Below are 10,383 nucleotides of genomic sequence, written 5' to 3'. Positions count from 1 at the left end.
GGGAGCCCCGGGTTCGAACTGGCAGCCTTGCGGTTACCATCCAGCCACTCCACCCTTGAGCCACCGCCGATTACTCGCATGATTAATAACAAGTCGTGGACACTTGAATCTGCAGACGTTTGTCTAGACTTTAAATTAATCTGCACTTTAGCGCGTGTTAAAATGTAACTTGATGAAATGCAATTCAGTGTGTTTGATCTTCAGGGAAGTATAACCTCAAGGACGTTTCAAGTCTCTGCGGGTTAATTTTAATATTGTACTGAAATGAATGGAATCCTGTGGGGCTCCGTCCCTCGTAAATAAAACAAACCACTGGCGTGTAAAACGGAACAGCGGTGAAGTATGACACGAGTCATAGTCAATGGTCTTAAACATACCAGACAGTCTCCAGGGTGTAATCTCAACGAGCTGATCCATTTCTAATCATGAAAGACTTACAGCCTGCATGGTCTCTCTTGGTAATGGTGGTTTCCACCAATCATACAGGATGTACAGAGAATGCTCACTTAGAATGTCTTAAGTGAGTTACGGACGGTAGTCCATATTCTGCGGCTAACTTATAATGTAGCTGATCTACAAGCTCTAACTAATGCCCTTTAAAGGAACAAATGGAGGCGATCTAGGGGGATAGGGTTTAAAGCTGCACTATGTAACTTTGCTCTTTTACTCCAGATTTGAACCCAGTTTCCTGAGCTGACATTTTTACCATTGAGCTAATAGAGCCTGCCTGCTTGTTGCTCACGGGATGAATTGAATAGTAAAGAATGTCAAATGTTTGTCAAATCCTGGGTCTAGGTGAGACATGACCTTTGGCTTTGACACGATCTAAAATAGACCACTCCAATTGTATAATTATGTATTAACATACTCTACCACACAGATTGGACAAAAGTTAAATTTTACCCATTAAAGAAACGTTATATAGTGCTGCTTTAAATGTTTAACAGTTTCCGTGCCGGGAATGGATTACTCCAGGTTAATGTCGCTGCCGTATCGGACATACCCGCCTTTTGTTTTATGTGTTTAATCCGCCGTAATGTAATGAATCAAAAGAAAATCCGTCTTCGTCGCGGAGTATGAGACTGGATGCCTTCGCTGTGATGACGAAACCGGAAATCGTCACATGCTGTGGGCTGCTAGGGCTTCTGGGAAATTGAGGCCAATGGAAATGCATTGGGTGCAACGCCTCATTGAAACCAATCTTGTGTGCGTCTTCCGGGTGCACCAAGATGGTGGATGCTACACACAGATCATAACAAACCACGGGAGCTTTTTTTGATGGATTTTCGCGGATTAAAAGCCCAAATAATTCAGCGTATGCTCTAAAGGTAATACAACAATCTCGGCAGTGAAGGGGGGTTGATTAAAATGCGGGTTAATCGTAAAAAACAGTCAAACTGTTAAGGGAAAAGAACAAAAGAAGCCCCCCCTCGCCCCAGTTATTTTCCAATATATTTCTCACTCCGTCTTTGGATATAAATAGTGCTTTATTGTGTTATTGCTGTGTGATAGCTGGATGTAGCTAAATAAAGAAATATGTGTTGATTCCTCAGCACAGCTGCATATCAAAATGAAATTCAGGCCGGATGGTGGAGCTGGCCTTTTCATGATGAAAGTGAAACCCCCAGAGGGTTTACCCGTCAGCAGCAAAAAAAAGCCACACTTTTGAAAGATTACCGAAAAAGAATCTCCATAGTTAGACTACATACTGTACACAAACTCTACTTGTTTTCACACATGTGTTAGCATCAAATATAACAAGGAACATTTGGGGACTAAAATCTGAATGGCCTATGGTCTATATCTTATTTTGGTGAAATGTGTGTGTGTGTGTGTGTGTGTGTGTGTGTGTGTGTGTGTGTGTGTGTGTGTGTGTGTGTGTGTGTGTGTGTGTGTGTGTGCATGTGTGTGTGCATTTGTGAGAGCGAGCACACTTCTACCATCTTGGAATCCTTCGAGCAAGACCCTGAACCCCAAGACACTGAACCCCTAACTGCTCCCGATGAGCATATTGTGCCTTTCATGGTTTCCTTCGTGTGTGAATGGGTGAATGTGAAGTGTATGTTGTAATGTGCTTTGGAGAAAAGCACTGTATTAATGCAGTCCATTTACCATTTATCAACCCGCAATGAGAGCACGATCTCCAAAACGAGATATTCAACTTGATGTTCAGAGATGGACATTAGTACTTCATTAATAATTTCTCTCAAAGAACACTGTCTGGGTGTGACTTATTAGCTAGTGCGAGTTTCCTTCTCGTTTCCGCCGGTTATGTAACACCAGTTATACTGTAACATCTAGCACAGCAAAATGTACTGACTACGCCAGGATCCTGTTTGTGGACTTCAGCTCGGCCTTCAATACCATCCTGCCATCCATCCTGGAGCACCAGCTGTCCCTGCTGCAAGTGCCGGACTCCACTCGGAGGTGGATTACGAGCTTCCTCACCAACAGGTCACAGCGGGTGAAGCTGGGGAAGAGCATTTCCAGCTCTAGGTCCACCAACACCGGTTCCCTGCAGGGCTGTGTCCTGTCCCCACTCCTGTTCTCCCTGTACACCAACAGATGTGTTTCCCTCCACCCATCCGTCAAGCTCCTGAAGTTTGCGGATGACACCACCCTGGTGGGCCTCATCTCCAAAGGGGATCAGTCGGCCTACAGGAGGGAGATCGAGCGGCTGCGGAGGGCAGTGGAGCAGTGGAGATGGTGGTGGACTTCAGGAGGAACGCAGCCCCGCCCCTTCCCATCATGCTGGGAGGCACCCAGGTGACCCCGATAGAGTCATGTCGGTTCCTAGGCATGATCCTCTCTCGGGACCTGAAGTGGGAACTCAACATCATGGCCCTCCTGAAGAAGGCCCAGAAGAGGCTATACTTCCTCAGGCAGCTGAGGAAGTTCAGACTATCAAGGGCCATGATGGCTCAGTTTTACACAGCCATCATTGAGTCCATCCTCACACACTCCATCATCACCTGGTTCCCCGCTGCAGCTGCAACGGGTGATACGCTCTCTGCAGAGAGGGTGATTGGCCGTCCTCTGCCCTCCCTCAAGACCCTGCACGACTCCAGGGCGAGGGAGAAAGATCATGGCCGACCCCTCCCACCTTGGCCACGGCCTCCTCACCCTGCTCCCCTAAGGGAGACGGTTGCGGCTGCCGAAGGCTACAAAAGTCCGCCACAGACTGAGCTCCCTCGCTTTTTCCCCTCAGCCGCCAGGCTGCTAAATGACTCTGGTTTCCCTCCCATCCCTGCCCCTATAGGGAGTGTCACCGGACATTTTTTTGCACTGTTCCATAAACTCTGCACTTTATATTTATACTTCCTGCACGGTGTTGTATTTGTGTTGTTGTTATTTTTGTTGTATGTGGAAAAAGAAATGCACACACGCAGGGCCGTATTTTGCGTGTCTTAAGTACCAGGTCTTATTCCCTAACTTGAGTAAACTAAAGACCTGGAGGCGTGATCAATGCTCTTTGGCCACTCAGAATAGCCAAATGGCATTGATCACGCCTCCAGGTCTTTAGTTTACTCAAGTTAGGGAATAAGACCTGGTACTTAAGACACGCAAAATACAGCCCGCAATGTCAAAGCAAATTCCTATGTGTTTTACACAATGGCAAATAAAGGTATCTGAATCTGAATGTACTGGTTCAGCAATAAACATACTGTACTGTACATTTCCCACCTAAATGCACCATACTACACATAATCCATGTTACCATTTGCTTTTTTCCATTAAAACCAGGAAAGAATTTATTTGTATTTTTGAACATTTTTGAAAAATATTGAAAGTGTGAGAACTATATCTAGAAGGCAATTTGTTAAAAGGCAAAAAGGAAATCCAAAAAGAAAGAATGTTTACTTGACCCAGTGCATATTTCAATGTAACTTCTAATTATTTTTACATTTATCTAATTAGTCCTGAGAAATATAACACGCCAATACATCTTCAACAATTTACTTGCCTGATCAGTTACACACAATATAGCTGATATATCTCACCAGTTTGAAATGATCTTATTATTTCCGTCTCCAAACTCTCAGAAATAAGAGCGTGGGCAGCCAATATCATGGATAGTGTAACTTATCTCGGAGTGTACTCCAGGAGGAATGGAATTGACTCAACTGAGATGAACGGACATCTGAAGTCATTTCCTGGCCTGGTTTCTCAGCTACGTGACTTGGATTTGTTTGGGGTAAAAGTCGTATGCACTGGATGGATGTCTGCCACTGGTCAGCTTCACTGATTCCACTTTGATGTGGGTTTTAGCTGCTATTTCACCTGGAACAAGGGGCTGTATTTTGCGTGTCTTAAGTACCAGGTCTTATTCCCTAACTTGAGTAAACTAAAGACCTGGAGGCGTGATCAATGCCATTTGGCTATTCTGAGTGGCCAAAGAGCATTGATCACGCCTCCAGGTCTTTAGTTTACTCAAGTTAGGGAATAAGACCTGGTACTTAAGACACGCAAAATACAGCCCAAGAAGGTGTGGTATTGCAATGTGCAATTACAATTAGTAAGCCATTTTGCAACCACATCAACAGCTCATTTGTAACAAAACTCTGTGGACACATCTCCGATATTATGAAAGACAGATACAAATAAACGAATTGTCGAGCTATCAAAATAAGTGATTTAGCGATAAACCTGTGCATAGTTGGAGCTGAGGTGGGCTCGGCATTTTCTTTTTTTCCCCGCCTCTACATCTGGTTAATGGATATAATAAAATCTGAATTTCTCCTTTAAAGACCCTGTAAGGAAATTCACCTAATGCATGTTAAAAAGTCATGGCTGAAAACACAGTGAGCTAGTTTGCTATTGTTGAACACACTGCCTTGAGAATACATATAGGCGGGTAAAAATATGGTTTGACCCTAAAAAATTGTAACAAAAGGTTTCTCAACTGATTTTTGTAGTATTAGGTGTCCTAAATAACATACTAAAAGTTTACCAAAGTTTGACCACCCGAAATGTGTTTTTTTAAGATGGCCGCCGCCAGTTCTTAAAATACCATTAGTCCTCCATTATTCATCCTAGAAAAGTAATTTTGGTTATGTTTTGGTTATCTAGGAATCCAATTAGCATATATACATTTTAGTCAAGCAATTACAAGTACAATGATATATTAAAGCAATTGGTTATAAGGTTATAACAGTGTAATAGGACATTACCCTTTTCTATAATGCCGTACTGCCCAGGATTGGTGAATTCATCACCTATACAAAATTCACATTCTGTTGAAGCTTTCAGGAGATTTATTTTGATACCATAACAATAAGGAATACATTCATTATTACTGGGCAGTACTGTCATATGATGTGACATTTTTAAAAGCATGGCTGCCAAGTGATAGACTCATTAGACTGGGAATATTACACAAATCATGGAAGAAATGTACAGAGAAATGTCTGCACTATTTTGTTTGTAAAGGTGTCTGGCAATAATAATAATAAAAATATGTCCCCTAGGGTAGTGGTTCCCAAACTGTGGGCCGGGACAAACATTGTGAAAATAGGCGATCTATAAAAGCTCACAATGCTGGACCAATTGGCCACTTGTCTGGTCTATGGGGAAGATGGACTCCTCACTCCTCAGTGGGGATACATTGGAGAGAAACGGCCCCTCATGGGCCTAGAGACTAGAGGGTGTGCAAGTCAGTCCAGAGCTATCACACATGTATCTTGGTATATAGGCAGGTGGTGCAGTGTGGCATGGATAGGGTTCAGTTATGCTTGTCACAGACATCTTCTTATTCCCGAGACTGTAGTAGTTGTGTGTGTAAAATTAATTTCACATTTACTTTGTGTTTGGTACTGCTGGCAATAACCTTGAGCCCTGGGCTCCAGTCTCGGTCTCCCCATAGAATCCCAATCTAACCTCCCTCCACGCTGTAGCCCTGCTGCTATCCAACAAACAAGCATTGCTGCCTTCCAATGCATGGCTTTTTAAGTTATATGGCAGCCAAGACTATGGACTTTAATGTTTGTTTAGGGCACACTAAATGACAATGTAGGATGCCATGTGGCCAATATAAATACAGTGGGCGCCCCTAATTTCGTGTTTTTTGCACTTTTTGCATTTTCGTACTACAGTAGCTAGAGGAGAGGGGAGAGGATATTCTGCACCATAATGATCAGTCACTGGGGGCCCCAGTAATATTAATGGTCAGCCACCAATCAGACGCCGACTCTCCTATGAGCCAGTCCGACATAGGGACACCCCTGTCTGCCTGACAAACAATCATGCACCACGTGGAGGTCTTATAACCACCACTATGTGGGTCTGACCCGTCTGTATACCTATGCCCACTCTAAGCGCCTATAGCTCAGGCCTAGGAGCCAGCAGGAGGTCCATTTGGGACCAGCATACATACATTTAGGAACACGACTGCCTGACAGTCTTGCAACATGTGGAGGTCTTATAACCACCATCAGTGGAGACTGTCCTCACTACCTATGCTAACTCAAGAGGTCCTATCTCGGGAGTAAGAGCCAGCATGGTCCACATGGGACCAGTGGGACTATAAGCCAGGCGACATATAGGAACACTCCTCCCAGCCTAAGCTAAACCCCAATTCCTTAGTTTCTACCTCCTCCACACTCCGTTCCCCAGTATGCCGTGACTTAGAAATTGTTTGCATTTGAGGAGTTGAGAACGAGGAGAGTGCAGGCTCCCTAAGCCACTTGGAGTGAGATCTGGCAAAGATCTTTCATGTATCGTTTGCAGAACTGTCTTTGTTGAAATGTGTGGAGTATCATTTCTCCTCTTCTACATGACAATCTTCGGAGCTCCGGAATGGACCAACAATCCAACTGTGTGACACGTCATAATTGCTGTCACTTCAAAATTATGCAGGTCTATTCCCCCCTCCTCGCTCGACGCCAGGGCTAAGGCGGGAGTGGAGGACATGAAGAATGTATACTTGAATATTGGAACGTGGCTATTGCAATACACAACATGGAGGTCTTAGAACTACAGTACCACCACAGGGACAGACAAGCCCCAATCTCTTTAACTGCCTAATGAGCACTCGTCCTGGGCTCTCAAGTAATGGGACATGTATGAGCCACCTCGGACATTCAGAGAGGAGAAGACCATGAGGGTCTTCTTAACTTTGTTCTTCTGTGCTCCAAGTCCCCAGGGAGAAATCCAGTGACCCCCACTCCCCATACTCCCCTGTACCCACTTGAGGGGAACTCTAGGCCCACTAAACTCTAGTCCGGACTGGGGTTGGGATTCAGAACCGGGTCCATTTCAGACCCCGTTCCAACATTGCGGATCCGGGATCCGGAGCCGGTTCCATCGTTTTTTTATTAACAGTTCCCCAAACGGTTTTCATCAATCGTCATTTAGCTCCGCTGTGTCTGTGCATGCATGCATGCAGAGCCAAGTTACTGGGGTGACGTCACCCCACCTACATGAGTGAGTAGATTAATCTTGTGACTCATGTAGGCGTATTTATTTTGAGATGTTTCCTCAATGTGGACATGCAACTGGTGCAAGTTTCAACATCCTTTGCAGGAAACTATGGCATTGCATTTATTGCACTTTGCGTGCTCAGCCTCAAGAGTAATTTCCCTCTCTGTTAACCACACTCGCAAAGTACAATAAATGTGATGCCATAGTTTCCTGCAAAGGATGTTGCAACTTGCACCAGGAAACATCTCAAAATCAATACGCCTACGAATAACGTTAGAAAATAAAAACGACTAACTTCTACAGAGCTTTTTATTATGACTCGACGTCTTTCTGTCTGAATCACGTTAACTATAGAGCCATGAATTAAATAAAAATCAATTTGTCTGCACTTATTTTTACAACTTATAAGCAACTCAATTGCTTTTTATTTGGCTCTAAATTAATCGTGCAACTGTTGAGAGCCCAGCCTTTAGGTGCATATACTGTACATATACCTCCATAGATTGATTACTTTATAAACAGTTTGCAGAAAAAAGCACAGGATCATAGCCTACAGTACAATACAAAATAATATTAAATTAATCTGAACATTAAAGACATTTGTCACCACAACAATATCATTATTGCAATGTGTACTGTATATTTAATATACAGTACAAATTGCAACAATGATATTGTCGTGGTGGCTAGCTGGTGGTGTTTAAATAATAGTGCCAACTCATAATTGTAAAGTGCAAATACAATAATTTAATGTGTTTATTAAGTACTTGGTTAGGTTAGTTATAATATAAGCATAATATATGTCAGAAAAAAGGGAAAAAAATAATATTAGGAACCGTTAGGAACCGGAACCGTTAAAGTCCTAACAAATCCCAACCCTAGTCCGGACCCCCCTTTACCTCCTCACCCAACCCCACCTATCATACTCCCCTCTGCACCCGGTAGAGACTTGGGTTCTGACTACTCTGCACTAAGAGTAAATAATGCAATAAATTAGTTTTGGGTGGGTGTATAGTCAAAGATAAATTATTTAGTTTGAGCCTAATTTTATCCACAGATCCAAATATATATAATATTTCAATATTGCAATCAGTAGGCTATTGTCTATCAACTGACAATATTCTCTGCCACAACCTTCTGAATTACTGCAAATTGTGACTATTAGTTTTGTTGTGTTTTGAGGATATCTTGAAACCTATTTCCAAAAATATATATAAATATTTAGATATTTATTAAATATTTAGTTTAGTTAACTTGAAACTGGTGACTATTTCAGAGGGTTTTAACAGTCACAAACACAATATTGGATTTCACAATTATCTAATTGTATCTCTGCAATTTGGACAAGTTCAATGAACTCCTAGACCCCAAAAACATAGGTTTAGACACAAAAAGTACTTGTCTAAAAAAAAAAAAAAAAAAGTCTAGGATGAATAATGAAGGAGTTAGGCTATTTTAATGGTTTTTAGGCCATCTTGGACGCCATCTTGAAGATAACACCTTTCGGGTGGTCAAACTTTGGTAAACTTTTAGTATGTTATTAAGGACACCTAATACTACATAAATCAGTTGAGAAACCTTTTGTTACAATTTTTTTAGGGTAAGGTGCTTTTTCTTCTCCATATATTTACCCGCCTAATACTGCTTTACAGGCTCATGTCAGCATGTTGGCACATATTTGCTATCCATAACTGTAGATTGCACAGAGATCCCACACGATATTAGACCTTCTTGTTACTATTTACAAATATTTTACATGTTCTGCATCTCTAATAAAAAGAAGCTTTCAAATGGTCTGCTGAGTGAAAACATGGTAGGCCTACATGTTTTACATTAAAAGTACTTACTGTACATAACATAGACCTCACCTACAGTATGTGTGCAGAACCTTTTATCCCCTTTGAATTGTTCTATGGTCCTCTGGTACCGTGGCAGTCAGTGAACGTAATAAAGGACAGCTGAATAATTCATTAAAAGCTCCCTTCTCAGGTTGTATGAAAACGGAGGCAAGTTCAAAAAGCAGGCTCATTAACAAGTGGTCAGAGCTTTGATACCTGGCTGTGAATGCCAGCATCCCTCCCTGTACGTCCAAAATAAATGTCTTTGACCTTTCAGAGTCGGAGCCTATACCTGTTCCACACGCACCTGACACAACTTTCAGAAACATTACAACATTTGTCAATAAATCATGTTTGACATGACTGACACTCCACTGTTTCCCCTGAAGCATTGAGATGTTGTTAATCAATATGATTTTCATAGCATCAGAAAAACCTATCTATAACAACGTTCGTACGTAAGATATGTTTCGAATGCAGTAGTGATAACTACCAGTGCCATCAGGTCAAACCTCTATAGGCTGAAACCTATAGATGTTATGCGCACCTCGGCTACATTGAAAATGAGGGCTTACCCTCAACTGTATTTCCGAGTATAAATAAAGGTGATGTGGCAAAGCTAGTTTAATGTCGTTTTCTGTTTGGATGTGCAGACAAGGCCAGAAAGTAGTTTTTTTGCCACTTGCATAACTTCCGGGTATGATGAATGATGATGTCACATGCACCTCTATTAAAGTTTCACAGGATGTCGTTATCCTCAGTTGTCACAGCATGTGCTCACAAAAATGGTCTGTTTGCTTTTTTAGGTCAACGGTTGTTCAAAGGATATGGAAGCCATGTCGGTCTCCAACCCCGCAGAGTCAACATCACAACAGCAGCTGTAGTTAACCAGGATCCACCACAAGCTGACGGAACCATGCTGAGCTGATCGGCCCCAGTGGAATTACCTGCCTCTGGCTTAGATGACGACCGTATACATCTACAGAGAAGACTCCCACGGTCTGTGGATATTAAGTAGTCCCTGAAGTAAAAGGTTGTGTGCTCATCTCATCGTGACAAGGATGTGTATCAGTGGAGGATGATGCAACTCTTTAAGTCAGTGTAGCATTTGACCTACTTCTACCCG

The sequence above is a fragment of the Protomyctophum parallelum genome, assembly GCF_964188405.1.
Source record: "Protomyctophum parallelum genome assembly, chromosome: 1".
NCBI classification, from domain to species: domain Eukaryota; kingdom Metazoa; phylum Chordata; class Actinopteri; order Myctophiformes; family Myctophidae; genus Protomyctophum; species Protomyctophum parallelum.
This window is presented reverse-complemented; position numbering follows the sequence as displayed.